Raw genomic sequence first — 12156 nt, 5'->3', positions numbered from 1 at the left:
AGAGGAGCTTGGTATGAAGTGAACTTCTGAGAAAAATTCAACCCGAAGGAAATTCGGTGGATTCCTAGAGCTAACCCTGCAGTAGCCTGAGACGCCAACCGCCTGTTAGCTGTTCTTGTGAAGGCGTTTTCTCCCAATTTGTTCGAGGAACTATTCTTGTTTAAATTTCGTGCTATAAATAGCATCATTCATTTAACCTAGATGAGAAAGAGTTGTTTTTATGTAGCAAAGCTGTAAATAAAGAATTTGATCATAACGCTACCTGTTATTGGATCGAGACTTTACAGTGGTGAGAGGTCTCTTAATAACTAGACACTAAAAAGAACTCTTATCATTATCGAGTGCCCTATGGACTGATACAATATGTACTTGCAGAACAAAGTTTATTAGCCCATAGCCCATGATGCATGCACTTCTCAGTGTAAGCTACAAACAAATTAAAAAATTCAAATTAAAAGACATTTCCTCATAAAACTGCTAAATCAGCCTCATAGAAATGGTGTAACTACGAGGCAGAATATTGCTCTTTTATTCTGAAGACTAAAATATGGAAGTTTGCAGAAAGGGACCATTCTAGATGTCGCCAAGTTATTTAGCCATTATTCAAAACGACGGAATCTGTCAAAAATAACTATCATGTTTCATCAAAATGAAACATTAATTTAAATGAACCAAATTCTAATATACTGGTAAGGTTTGTTTGTTATAGGTGAATAGTTGCAGACACCCCCCCCCTTCCCGAAATTATTAGCGAAAATTTGTAACCTTATGTGGTTACTTTTCCATTTTACATGCTCAATAATCAACAATAAATAAATCATAATGAAAATGAAGAACCAGGAAAGAAAATGAATCAACAAGTAAGGAAAACAAAAGATGGACGCATACTGAACAGCAATCAGAAACCTCAAAATTCGCTTCTTGCAGAGAGTTAAACGGCACATGAGAAGAAGAAAAGCGACATTTTCTCCTTTTGAAATTAGCAATCCCAGAGCACAGAGTTTTGTCAGCTCTAGTTTGACGCCTATCAACTGGTGTTTCCTTCCCGGCATTCCCATCCAAGGCTCATGTTCGCTCTCTTGATTTATTTTGCTTCATCGTGATTGTTGATTGTAATCTGGTGGATTGGGATGAGCGGGGATAGAACCTGGGACCTTGTGGTTCTCAGTCCAGTAACATGACCATGATACAAAAGCAATTGCTCGTGCAGCGTAGCTATTAACTGGTTTATAAGCTTTCAACACAGTAACAATCACGATGAAATAGCAATTGAATGATAAGATGTTGCTTGTCAGTGGGGAAAAAATAACATAAATGTGCAATCAATACTTGTATGTAGTCATAAAAATATACCCTAGGTCATTCTGGAAAGAAATTAATAGAATATTAATGCCCTTAGTAATAAAAAAATGAATACCGTTATAAGAATCTTAAGTGAAGGAGTATAATATTTATTTCTGGAGCAACAGTAATAAAGCAGATTTTATTCATGCATTTATTCTGCTAATAAAAAAAAAACTGTTTAAGTATTGAAACTTTTATATCAAAACGCAATGTTTCTTTCTCTTCTGGAGCGTTTGAATAGATTTATGCCAACAATGATGTAGTTTTATTATCACTTTCTACAATTTGCTGCAAAGAAATTACAAAATTACCATCCTTTACGATCCTTTTCTTAATATTTGTTTTTATCGTTAAAATTGATTTTCTTATTTCCTTTCAGAATAAATAGTAATAAATATAGATGATTTCAATCGAATTTTGTGCACCCCCATGTCCTTCATTATTTCTCTTTTTCGTTAGAATGTAAAAGCAGAGTAATACTGTGTGTTTGACACACAATATGTGTTATATTCTGATGTCAAAATTTCTTTTTGTTCCAATTTAATCTAATCTTTCCCTTCAGTGTCTATTTGGTGAATAGGTGCTAAAATTTTGGATCTAAATGTGAGAATATAGATTATTTTTCGGATTTATTTAAAAAAAATAATAAAATACAGTCCAGCCCAGACGGTTTTTCAAGCTCCACCAGAGCACAAAAAATTTCCTTTCATTTCAGCCACACGAGCTCTAAATGTTATTAACTTTATTTCACTGGACACAATTTGGTCGGCAGATAAGAAAATCCCTTCTTTCATTAAATACGTTTCAGAAAGAAAAAAAAAAAGACAATTAACGCTAAATTTTGTTGAGAAAGATTATGAAAATATTTTTTTAAAGAGATTCAATCATCTAATCCAAAAACATCATGGCACGTAGCATATATTTTAGATTTGATTTATTTATTTTATAATAAACTTATTTACATAAAAAGCACAAATAACGAGCAAGCAAAAAATTCATTTAAGATTGTCAAGTATGAGTATATAAATTAGTATTTTTAAACAGTTATAAAGCATTAAAATATATAGTTGTAAAATATACCTAAAATATTTTGAAAAATTTATTCAAATTTTGGGAAAAAAATGTAAGAAAACAAAAATGGTATCGTTAAAAAGCTGATATTTTCGACATTCTGTAATGGTGTGAAAATAATTTTTGTGCAATGAAATTCTCCGTATTTTTTGAGAAAAGTCATTAAAATTTTAATTTTTAATTAAATATTTAATTAAATTTTAAAATACACTTTTTATTGAAATTCAACTACTAAAAATTGTTACTGGCATATTACTCCAAGTCCAATAGATGATTTATTTCGAATTCCACAAATAGCATTATTGAATTTACAGATAATATGCCAATCTGTAAACATCATCATGTTAAAAAGAAATAATTTAATATTCCTGGCATAGTTTAAAATTATTTTGAGTATAAAAATTTTTCGCCGCCTCTAAGTGCCCAAGTTTTACAACTTAAAAATAGTTACAGCCAATATTTAAATAAAATTCATATTTCTATACCTTACGATTCTGGAACAAAAATCTGAAGATATTGTTCATAAATTATATGGGGAATTTGAATGATTATAGAGGGTTATTTTTGTGCGTTTTTAATGATATAAATTAGAATCGTTTGGTTTAGAATAATTTTTTTAATTATGTAATCAGAGATTAAATTCTGTTCTCATATTACAAAGTTTTCTTCTATTATATAATAGAGCTTACAAATGACAAAGAATAGAAGTAAAATCAATAAACAATAGTTTTTTTTTTACAAAGAGAAATATTCCTTATTGGTCATTTCAGTAAAGCCATGGAATTAGTGCAACTAAAACTAGTATAAATATAACAATTAATAGCAGAGGCATGACTATACCGTACATATATAAAAGTATGCAATGAAATAAAGGAACAACAAATCCAAAATGTACCTGGGAAAAAATACTTTAAAATATTCGCACTTTCTACGAATATTTTATAGGTAAAATTCCTTACTCAGATCGTTGTAATCATTAAATTGCTCAGTTTGAACTGTAAATAAAATAATAAAAAAATGGTTTCAATACAAAAAAAGTTTTTAAAATTTAGTTTTATTGTTTTTTTCTAGACATTCAGTTCGAATGTAGAGTTCGATACGTAATTCTAAACAGTCAGAGATGGATTAAATCCAAAGTATAGAAGCCCTCCTAATCTGAAAATGAGCACCGAAAATGAAGAATTTTTAAAAATATTTAATTTTTAACGTTCAAATATTATAATATTTCAATATTTATAATTAATCCACTTGAAATTTATTAATCTAAGATTACACACACACACACACAAAAAAAAAAAAAAAATAAGAAGAATTCTTTATTTTGCAAAAAATTTCTTTCGTACAATGAATACTTTATTTTTTTCATGTGACATTTATGAGCGTGATTTAAACATATAAAAATAAAATTGTTGAATTTAAAAAGCCTTAATTATTAGCAAAGAACATTAACCTAACATTGATATTAAACAATGTTACTATTTTTGTAAGTAAAAATATAATTATAATGATTAAAAGTATTTGAAGTTATACCATTTTGAAAAGTAACGATTCAAATTTCGAGGTTTATAAATAAACACTTGTGATACTTTCAAGGGATCCCTGCCCCTCTCCAATAATTCGAGCGAACAAACCATTGAAGATGAATAATAACATAATTTAATGAACGATAATGAACATAATTTAATAATCTTCTCATTCAGAGAAGACGATTCTTTCAGAATTGAATACATTGATTCAAAGGATCTCTACTACGACATATTATTTTTAATCAATTTACTGGTCCATAAAAATTATTCACTTAATAAAGCACAACTACTTGCTAAGTAGTTGGGCTTTATTAAGTGATTGAGATAAAAACATCTTCCTGACATGAATTAAAAATGTCTTAAAATCGAATTCGGGCTTTAGACACATTCTATCCAACCGATTGAAACAAAAATTTGACACAAAATTTCATACCTAATTTGATATATTTAAGTCACTTCGATAATATGTATTTAATACTTCTATATTTAATACTCCTATACTGTAATTTTATATAATAATAGTATTTTGATATATTTAATACTCCGATAATATATTTGTCACGTTTACATGTTTTTGAAAGTACAGGACTGAACAAACGGTCAACCCCTAGATGGATTTGGTTTAACATTTGATAAGAATTTACACCATAGATGTTAAATCTATGTACCAAATTTTATTTGTATAGCTCTCTTCGTTTTGTAGTTATCGTGTTGAATTATATTTGAACAGCCGAGCAGACAGACTTCCTCCGAATAGATTTTGCACAAAATTTGAAAGAAATCTAAAATTTAGTGTAGAGACAGTATACGAAATTTCATTCGTCTAGCTCAAGGAGTCACAGATAGACAAATGGACGAACAGTTTTCCAAAAGTGTGTTTTTCAGACTCAGGAATCTCACTTGAAACGTGAAGATTCGCAAAAATCTCCAGTTCGAATTTTTTGAAGATTGCAGTGCTTTCTCTATACTTCTTATACGATTAAGTAAAAATATGATGAGTAGGTAAAAATATTAAAATCAACTCAACGCACTATCAAGAGAAAGTTTTATGTTCAGTAGTTACAGAAAAAAAAATTTATTTCTTTTTACCACTGACTATACAAGTAAAAAATATTATGGATTCATAATAGTATTCTTATTTATTTCACAAATTCATTTGCATTTATTAATGATAACAGAAAAGAAATTCGATAAAAAAATGATTATTTAGAAAATATTACGGAAATCTAGCCTAGTATCCTTTCCTGATCATTTTATTTACAAATAATAATACCTGATAAAAAAATATCCTATTAGATTTTGCTAGTTAAAACTTTTTCACTTAAGATCGCAACTAGCAGTTTTAAAAAAAAAATTGTGAAAATATTTTTTTAAAAATCAATGAGTGCAGAATTTTTATAAAGATGAAAGTCTTTTATTAAAAATATACGACATAATTAAAGGCAAAGTAATGTAATCTTCAAAAAATTCGACTTCAATATTTTGATGAATTCCTACATTTTAGATCTTTCCGAATCCGAAAATTGGAATTATTTCAGTTTATGTGTCTATGACAACTCAAAAACGAAATAAGCAAGACGAATTTAATTTGATTCAGGTCCAACAATCAAAATTCTAACTTGCATCATATTTTGAACCAAATTCGTCCAAATAGGTCCAAATGATATATTTTGTACTTTATAATATTACGAGGTTAAACACATAAACACATCATTTAACAGAACTTTGGAGAAAGTCGAAGGGAGAACAGATTTTTACGTTTCCAAAATATGCATAGAAAAAGTACTGCAATCACCAAAGAATTCGAATTTGAGATTCTGATAAACCTCCTCATTTCATATTTCTCAGAGTCCGTAAAACGAAATTTCGGAATTATATCTGCCTGTGAACAAGAGAATTAAGTGAGATGATAGTTAAGTTTATTTGATATATACTCAGATGATACGTATTTGGTACGTAGGCTTTACACCAAATTTTTTGTTATTTGTCAAATTTTGAGTGAAATTCCTTCAAGGTTTTCACTGTTTATTCGTGTACAAAAGAATGGAATAATTACAAAATGTAAATAAAAAGATAAATAAAATTTGGTACACATACCTAGCATCTAATTATCTGTCAAATTTGTAACCAAATACGTCAAAGTGTTGTCTATGTACCTGTATTTTTGCATGCTTTTGCAGGCGCAATGATTTAAATAAATGAGATTATGTCGCATATGATCTTGTAACTGCAATTGTATTTCGAAACTATAATTTAATTTTTGTTAAGAAAAATGGCATCCAAAATATATATTCTACTAGCCGCCTTTGGAGACCAGCCGGTTCGCCAAACTTAATGTTCGTTAAAATTTTAATAATTAAATATTTTATGCAATTCCTACTTTAATAGCTTCTTCATCAAAATATTTTAAAACTTCACATTTTGATAGTAATATAATTCACTCATAATGTTATAAACGCCTTCAGTCATAACGTAATACGTATCTCTCTAATTTTCTGCTAGTTCCCGTAGAATTTATACTATAAATTAAAGTGGAAAGCATTTTTTTAATAATATGATTACTGAAAACAGAGTCACTGAGCATTTAAACCTTATGGGCACTAAAGAATATCTTTCTTAATTTATGTAATATCTCAAGAATTTGTCAACAAAATTTTTTCAGATTCATCTTGAGCAGGTATATTAATTAACAATGTTTAATTTTAAATGTATAAGAAAGAAAGAAAACACTAAGAAAATAAATAGAATCGTTTAAAATAATCGGTCGAACACAGGTTAAAAAATTACTTAAAAAACGATGAACTTAAACTAACATAAATACAATTTAATTACAAAAGCATGCAACTAACCTAAAAATAATTTAAATCGAGTCCGCTTCCGTTGAAATGTAAACAATCAGAATACAATGCGCATGCGTGAATTTTTCTACGCCAGTTGGGGTCACGCTATGTAGATTAGAAATTTTTAATTTCCTTTAATCTGTTTTATTTTAATTCAAAAGTACTTCAGAATGAATCTGAAAGATCGATTCATTCACAATGTTTAATTTTAAATGCATCAAACATTAAGAAAATAAATAGAATCGTTTCAAATAATTAGCCGAAAAATCTTAAGCCTAGCCTCATGACTGTTGGGAAAAAAAAACTGAAGCCGTACTCATTTGCCGGTGGGGAAAATGAAAAGATTTCTTTGGCGGGAAAGTTAGTTTTTAATTAATAATTAAAATTCTAATTAAAAATTCGAAAAAAGGGCTATCCTATCTTTTAAGTTAGATCAAACTGCACACGGTGTGAAAATTTGATTAAAATCGGTTAAGTAGTTTAGGAGTCCATCGTGGACAAACAACGTGACACGTAATTTATATATATTAAGATTTTCGGGTACTTGGAATTAACCAAGTGTTGTTGTTGTCGTGTGACAAGTGCAATAAAAAAATAAGAAATAAAAGGGAGAGAGGGGGACAATTAGGTCGGACCGAAAGCATGCAGAACAGCCCTTGCCACATCTTGTTTTATAGGAATAAAGAATATTCCTGGTGCAGTCAATGTCTATTTTGAAGAGTGTTGAAATAATGGAAAATATGCTCCGGATCCAGATGTACGTCTGGAACGTGTCTGGAATCATCAGGCATGATCCTCATGCCCCTCAGGTGTCCTGTTCTGAGTCTTGCAAATGTGATTGTGATGTCTTTTATTAACCAAGTGCCTGGGTCTAATTGTCAAAGAACTAATTGTCAAGTGTTGTTGTTGTCGTGTGACAAGTGCAATAAAAAAATAAGAAATAAAAGGGAGAGAGGGGGACAATTAGGTCGGACCGAAAGCATGCAGAACAGCCCTTGCCACATCTTGTTTTATAGGAATAAAGAATATTCCTGGTGCAGTCAATGTCTATTTTGAAGAGTGTTGAAATAATGGAAAATATGCTCCGGATCCAGATGTACGTCTGGAACGTGTCTGCATTCTTCATAGAGTCTGGAATCATCAGACATGATCCTCATGCCCCTCAGGTGTCCTGTTCTGAGTCTTGCAAATGTGATTGTGATGTCTCTTTTATTAACCAAGTGCCTGGGTCTAATTGTCAAAGAACTAATTGTCAAGTGTTGTTGTTGTCGTGTGACAAGTGCAATAAAAAAATAAGAAATAAAAGGGAGAGAGGGGGACAATTAGGTCGGACCGAAAGCATGCAGAACAGCCCTTGCCACATCTTGTTTTATAGGAATAAAGAATATTCCTGGTGCAGTCAATGTCTATTTTGAAGAGTGTTGAAATAATGGAAAATATGCTCCGGATCCAGATGTACGTCTGGAACGTGTCTGCATTCTTCATAGAGTCTGGAATCATCAGACATGATCCTCATGCCCCTCAGGTGTCCTGTTCTGAGTCTTGCAAATGTGATTGTGATGTCTCTTTTATTAACCAAGTGCCTGGGTCTAATTGTCAAAGAACACATATAGATGAATAAAATTGCTAGATTCAGATCAAAGATCAATATTTAGTAACTATTGTTCGCCAGTTTTATGCAAAACATTCGCAACCTTGCTCTACAATTTTATGCGGGGGGTGGGATAACATCTGTATTAGATAATGTACCAGAAGAATTTGGGGAGACCACTCAAACTCTTTTGATTCTAAGGGAACTTAAAAAAAAATATTTAACATGTAATTCACAGACAGCATAGATTTATTAAATCTACGTAATCATTAACTCTTAATGTTTTCTAACTCAATAACTTTAGAATAAAAAAATGCTCACTTTGCAAATTAACTTACAAAAATAATAGTGAAAATGCGTATATTATCGATTGAGATAAACCGATATTACCAAACATAAAAGTGGAATAAATGTATGAAACAGCATTTGAAATATGGCAGGAGCAACGACTCGCTCAAATAATTAAAAGCTGGAAACTGTTGGGCAATTATCCGACGTTTCCTTTTTAAGAGGAGGATAGATTCGAGATCCAATTTCATCGAAGCGCCGCTGTGTTAGGGAGTGTGGTGCATCTTAAATCAGTCGGGGTCAAATAGTGTTTCGCTGATGTGATGAAGAAACTTGGAAGGGGAGCTCTACCATAAGTGTCTATCCTCGACACTTGTCCAAGTTCAAAAATAAGAGTTCCGTTTTCTTTCTCTGGACTCTAATTTTGTTTCAAAATGGGACGTTAACTTACTCATAAAATGTTGTTTATCTAAATAACTAATTACCACTTAAGTAAATATTCTATTTGAATGCTTAGAACCTTGAATTTGAACTTAAGTCGATATTGACGTTATTTAACATTCGCCTTATTAGAAAAAAATTCATTTATTTCCATTTTGTTATTTCTTAATCCAGTTTATATGTATGTGTCTACATATCCTTTTATTTTGGAGGATAAATGAAAATGTAACTCTTTTAGCAGTATGCGCTCATTTGGAAGTTGTAAATCCTCCAGATGTGGCTTGGTAAAATATTTTCTTACATAGCTTTTCGATTTTTGTGTCATCTAGCTTAAAATGCTGAGTTTCTGAATTGCGGACATCTTCTTGTAGCTTGTCGTCTAAATTTGGTCTAATATCTAATTTCTATACCGTTATAAATATAATAACAGCCGTAGAGGCAGACTTCCTTCGAACGGATTTTGCTCAAAATTTGATTGAAATCTACGAATTTTGAATAATGACAGTATACCAAATTTTATTCATCGAGCTCAAAGCGTTTTCGAGTTACCTTTGTCATAGATAAACAGACGAACAAATAGACATTTTCCAAAAATGTGTTTTTCGGACTGGGAGAAGTCTGAAATGTGGAGATTTGTCAAAATATCGAGCTCGAATATTTTGACAATTATAATATACTTTCTCTATAGTTCATTTACGAGACAATAAAAATATAAAGGGTAGAAAAAATATTAGAATCAACTCAACGTGTTATCTAGAGAAAGTTTACTTTCTCTTGATAGTATTCTTTCCAGTTGGAAACGGGGTCGTGGTGACCTGGTGGTAAGGTCTCGGCTTCGGAACCGGAGGGTTTCAGGTTCGAGACCCAATTCCACCGAAGAGCCATCGTATGTAAGCGGGTCTAGTGCACGTCAATCGTCCTCCCGCTGGTGTGGTGTGGAGAGGGGAGTGCCAGCTCAGGTGTCGTCCTCATCATCTGACCGTGGTTAAAAATTACGAGTTCCATCCCTAAATACCCTTAGTGTGGCTTTAAAACGGGACGTTAATATAATTAAAACTAAAATAGAAAATTAATCCAGTTGGAAGCAGTTTAAATCTAATAAAGAATAATATTAATCGGGCATCGGTTGATTCTAATCAACTGATGCCCGGGAATTAATATGCAAAATTATTTTTGTATGTTGGAAATACTGGCAGCAATCATTTATACTTATAAATTAGACTTCTGAAGACTGTGGTTATTTATTAAAACAACTGTTAAAAATAAAATTTTCTGCTACCTGTCTTATTTGGAAAAAACAGCAGAAAGTCCAAAAAATTAATTTTTATCATTTGATTTTTTTTCTTTCATATTTACATCTTTTGAGTTTGAAATCGTGTATTTAATAATACATTGGCTTTTGAAGTTATATTTATTTCGAAATACTTCGGCTCACATAGATTAAGAAGTGCTTATGTTCCTGTTAATCTTTAAATTCGATTTGCTAATATTATTTTCCAAAAGATATATTCTGCGACAAGATACTAAAGTTATTTTGGAATATTTATATCTTATTTTTAAATATTTAATTTTCTTTAATAGATAATTAATTGAGGATGCAATATCTTTTAGACTAACACAAGTCTATTTTGGAACAAGTTTTCTAACCTTGAACTTGGATTTGATAAAGAGGATGGCATCTGACTCTTAACTATTACACTACACTAAAAAAAGAAAAAAAAAAAAAAGATTTAGGCCCATTATTTACAAGTTTTCAGGCGGAATCTAGTCTTGAAGCTGCTACCCTCCTGTCACAAAGTTGAAACTCCAGTGATCAAACCCCCTTGGTTCGTTAAGAAATTTTTTTAATAAAGGATTAATTCCTTCAGGTGACTTCATCCCTCGGATGCTCAGGGGTCTTTACCCTCAGAAGCTACTGCACCCCCTTTCCGTAGTAACGCGGACACGACATCATCATCATCATTCCTTCAGGTACTAATTCTACCACCATTGCAAAAATTATTCTGTAAGTAAGTTTTATTTTGAAAAAAAAAAAAATATTTATCAGCATACAGACAATAGATATTAAGTTTAATCTAAATTATTACCACCTGATTAGGTTTTATATTAGCGCATTTTTGTCAGCCTGATCTCCTCTTCGTTCAAAATTGAAGGAATGCAATTTCCCGGTAACTACTTCCCATTCCATATTAGTCATAGGATGAATGTTAAATGATAATACCGAACCAAACAAAGGCCTCAGACATATTTAATCCAGCTTTCATTTGACTAAGAGGACCAGTATTCATTTCCGATTGGATGTTTTTGTAACCCCTGACCTCTCAATCGAGCAGATTTCTGCTCCGCAAACAGAACAATCATCTGAATAGAAGTTCATCAGACGTCTGATTGTCCAGTTGTCAATCCGGCTGTCAACGCCTGTCATTGCAGCAGAAAAGACTTGCATCAAATACACGGAAGATTTTCAACATTTAAGTTAGCGTGTTCGGGTGTATGAATGATTCGGCTTGGTGAGCGATGCATGATGGGAAATTCTATTGTAAGTAAGACTTGCGAGGAATGAATGGGATATCTTTTTGTACGATTTGTTGTTGAAAATCATATCGGGACTCTGAATAACTTATAAGCAATTAACCGACTGTACAGTTTCCGTGTGGGCACTCATACGGAATTTAGGGTTGAAAACAATCAGGCAGGAAAATACTGAATATCGTGTTATTTCTGAAGTAGGTGTTTGTCCATAAGTAAAAGGGGCATTTGTAATTGATTCTTTCAAATAAAATAGATGAATACAGTACACAGCTTGAAAACATTCACAGAAATTAAACTGAGAAATGACAATTGATCTGCGGATTAATTCATAGTTATTATCTTATAACTTTAAACGAGCAATTCCTGTATATATAAATTTATTTCGTATATCTCGGAAACAGATCTAACGATATGGATCAAATTTTATATTTAAATAAGATTTTGCTTTTTAAATGTTTCTATATAGGTGTATTTTTTTACATAGTTCTTGCGATTTTACGCACAAAAAAAATTATTACTAACT

This window comes from Argiope bruennichi, chromosome 6, assembly GCF_947563725.1.
Source record: "Argiope bruennichi chromosome 6, qqArgBrue1.1, whole genome shotgun sequence".
Classification (NCBI taxonomy): Eukaryota; Metazoa; Arthropoda; class Arachnida; order Araneae; family Araneidae; genus Argiope; species Argiope bruennichi.
The sequence above is the reverse complement of the archived record's forward strand: the minus strand, read 5'-3'. Positions refer to the sequence as shown.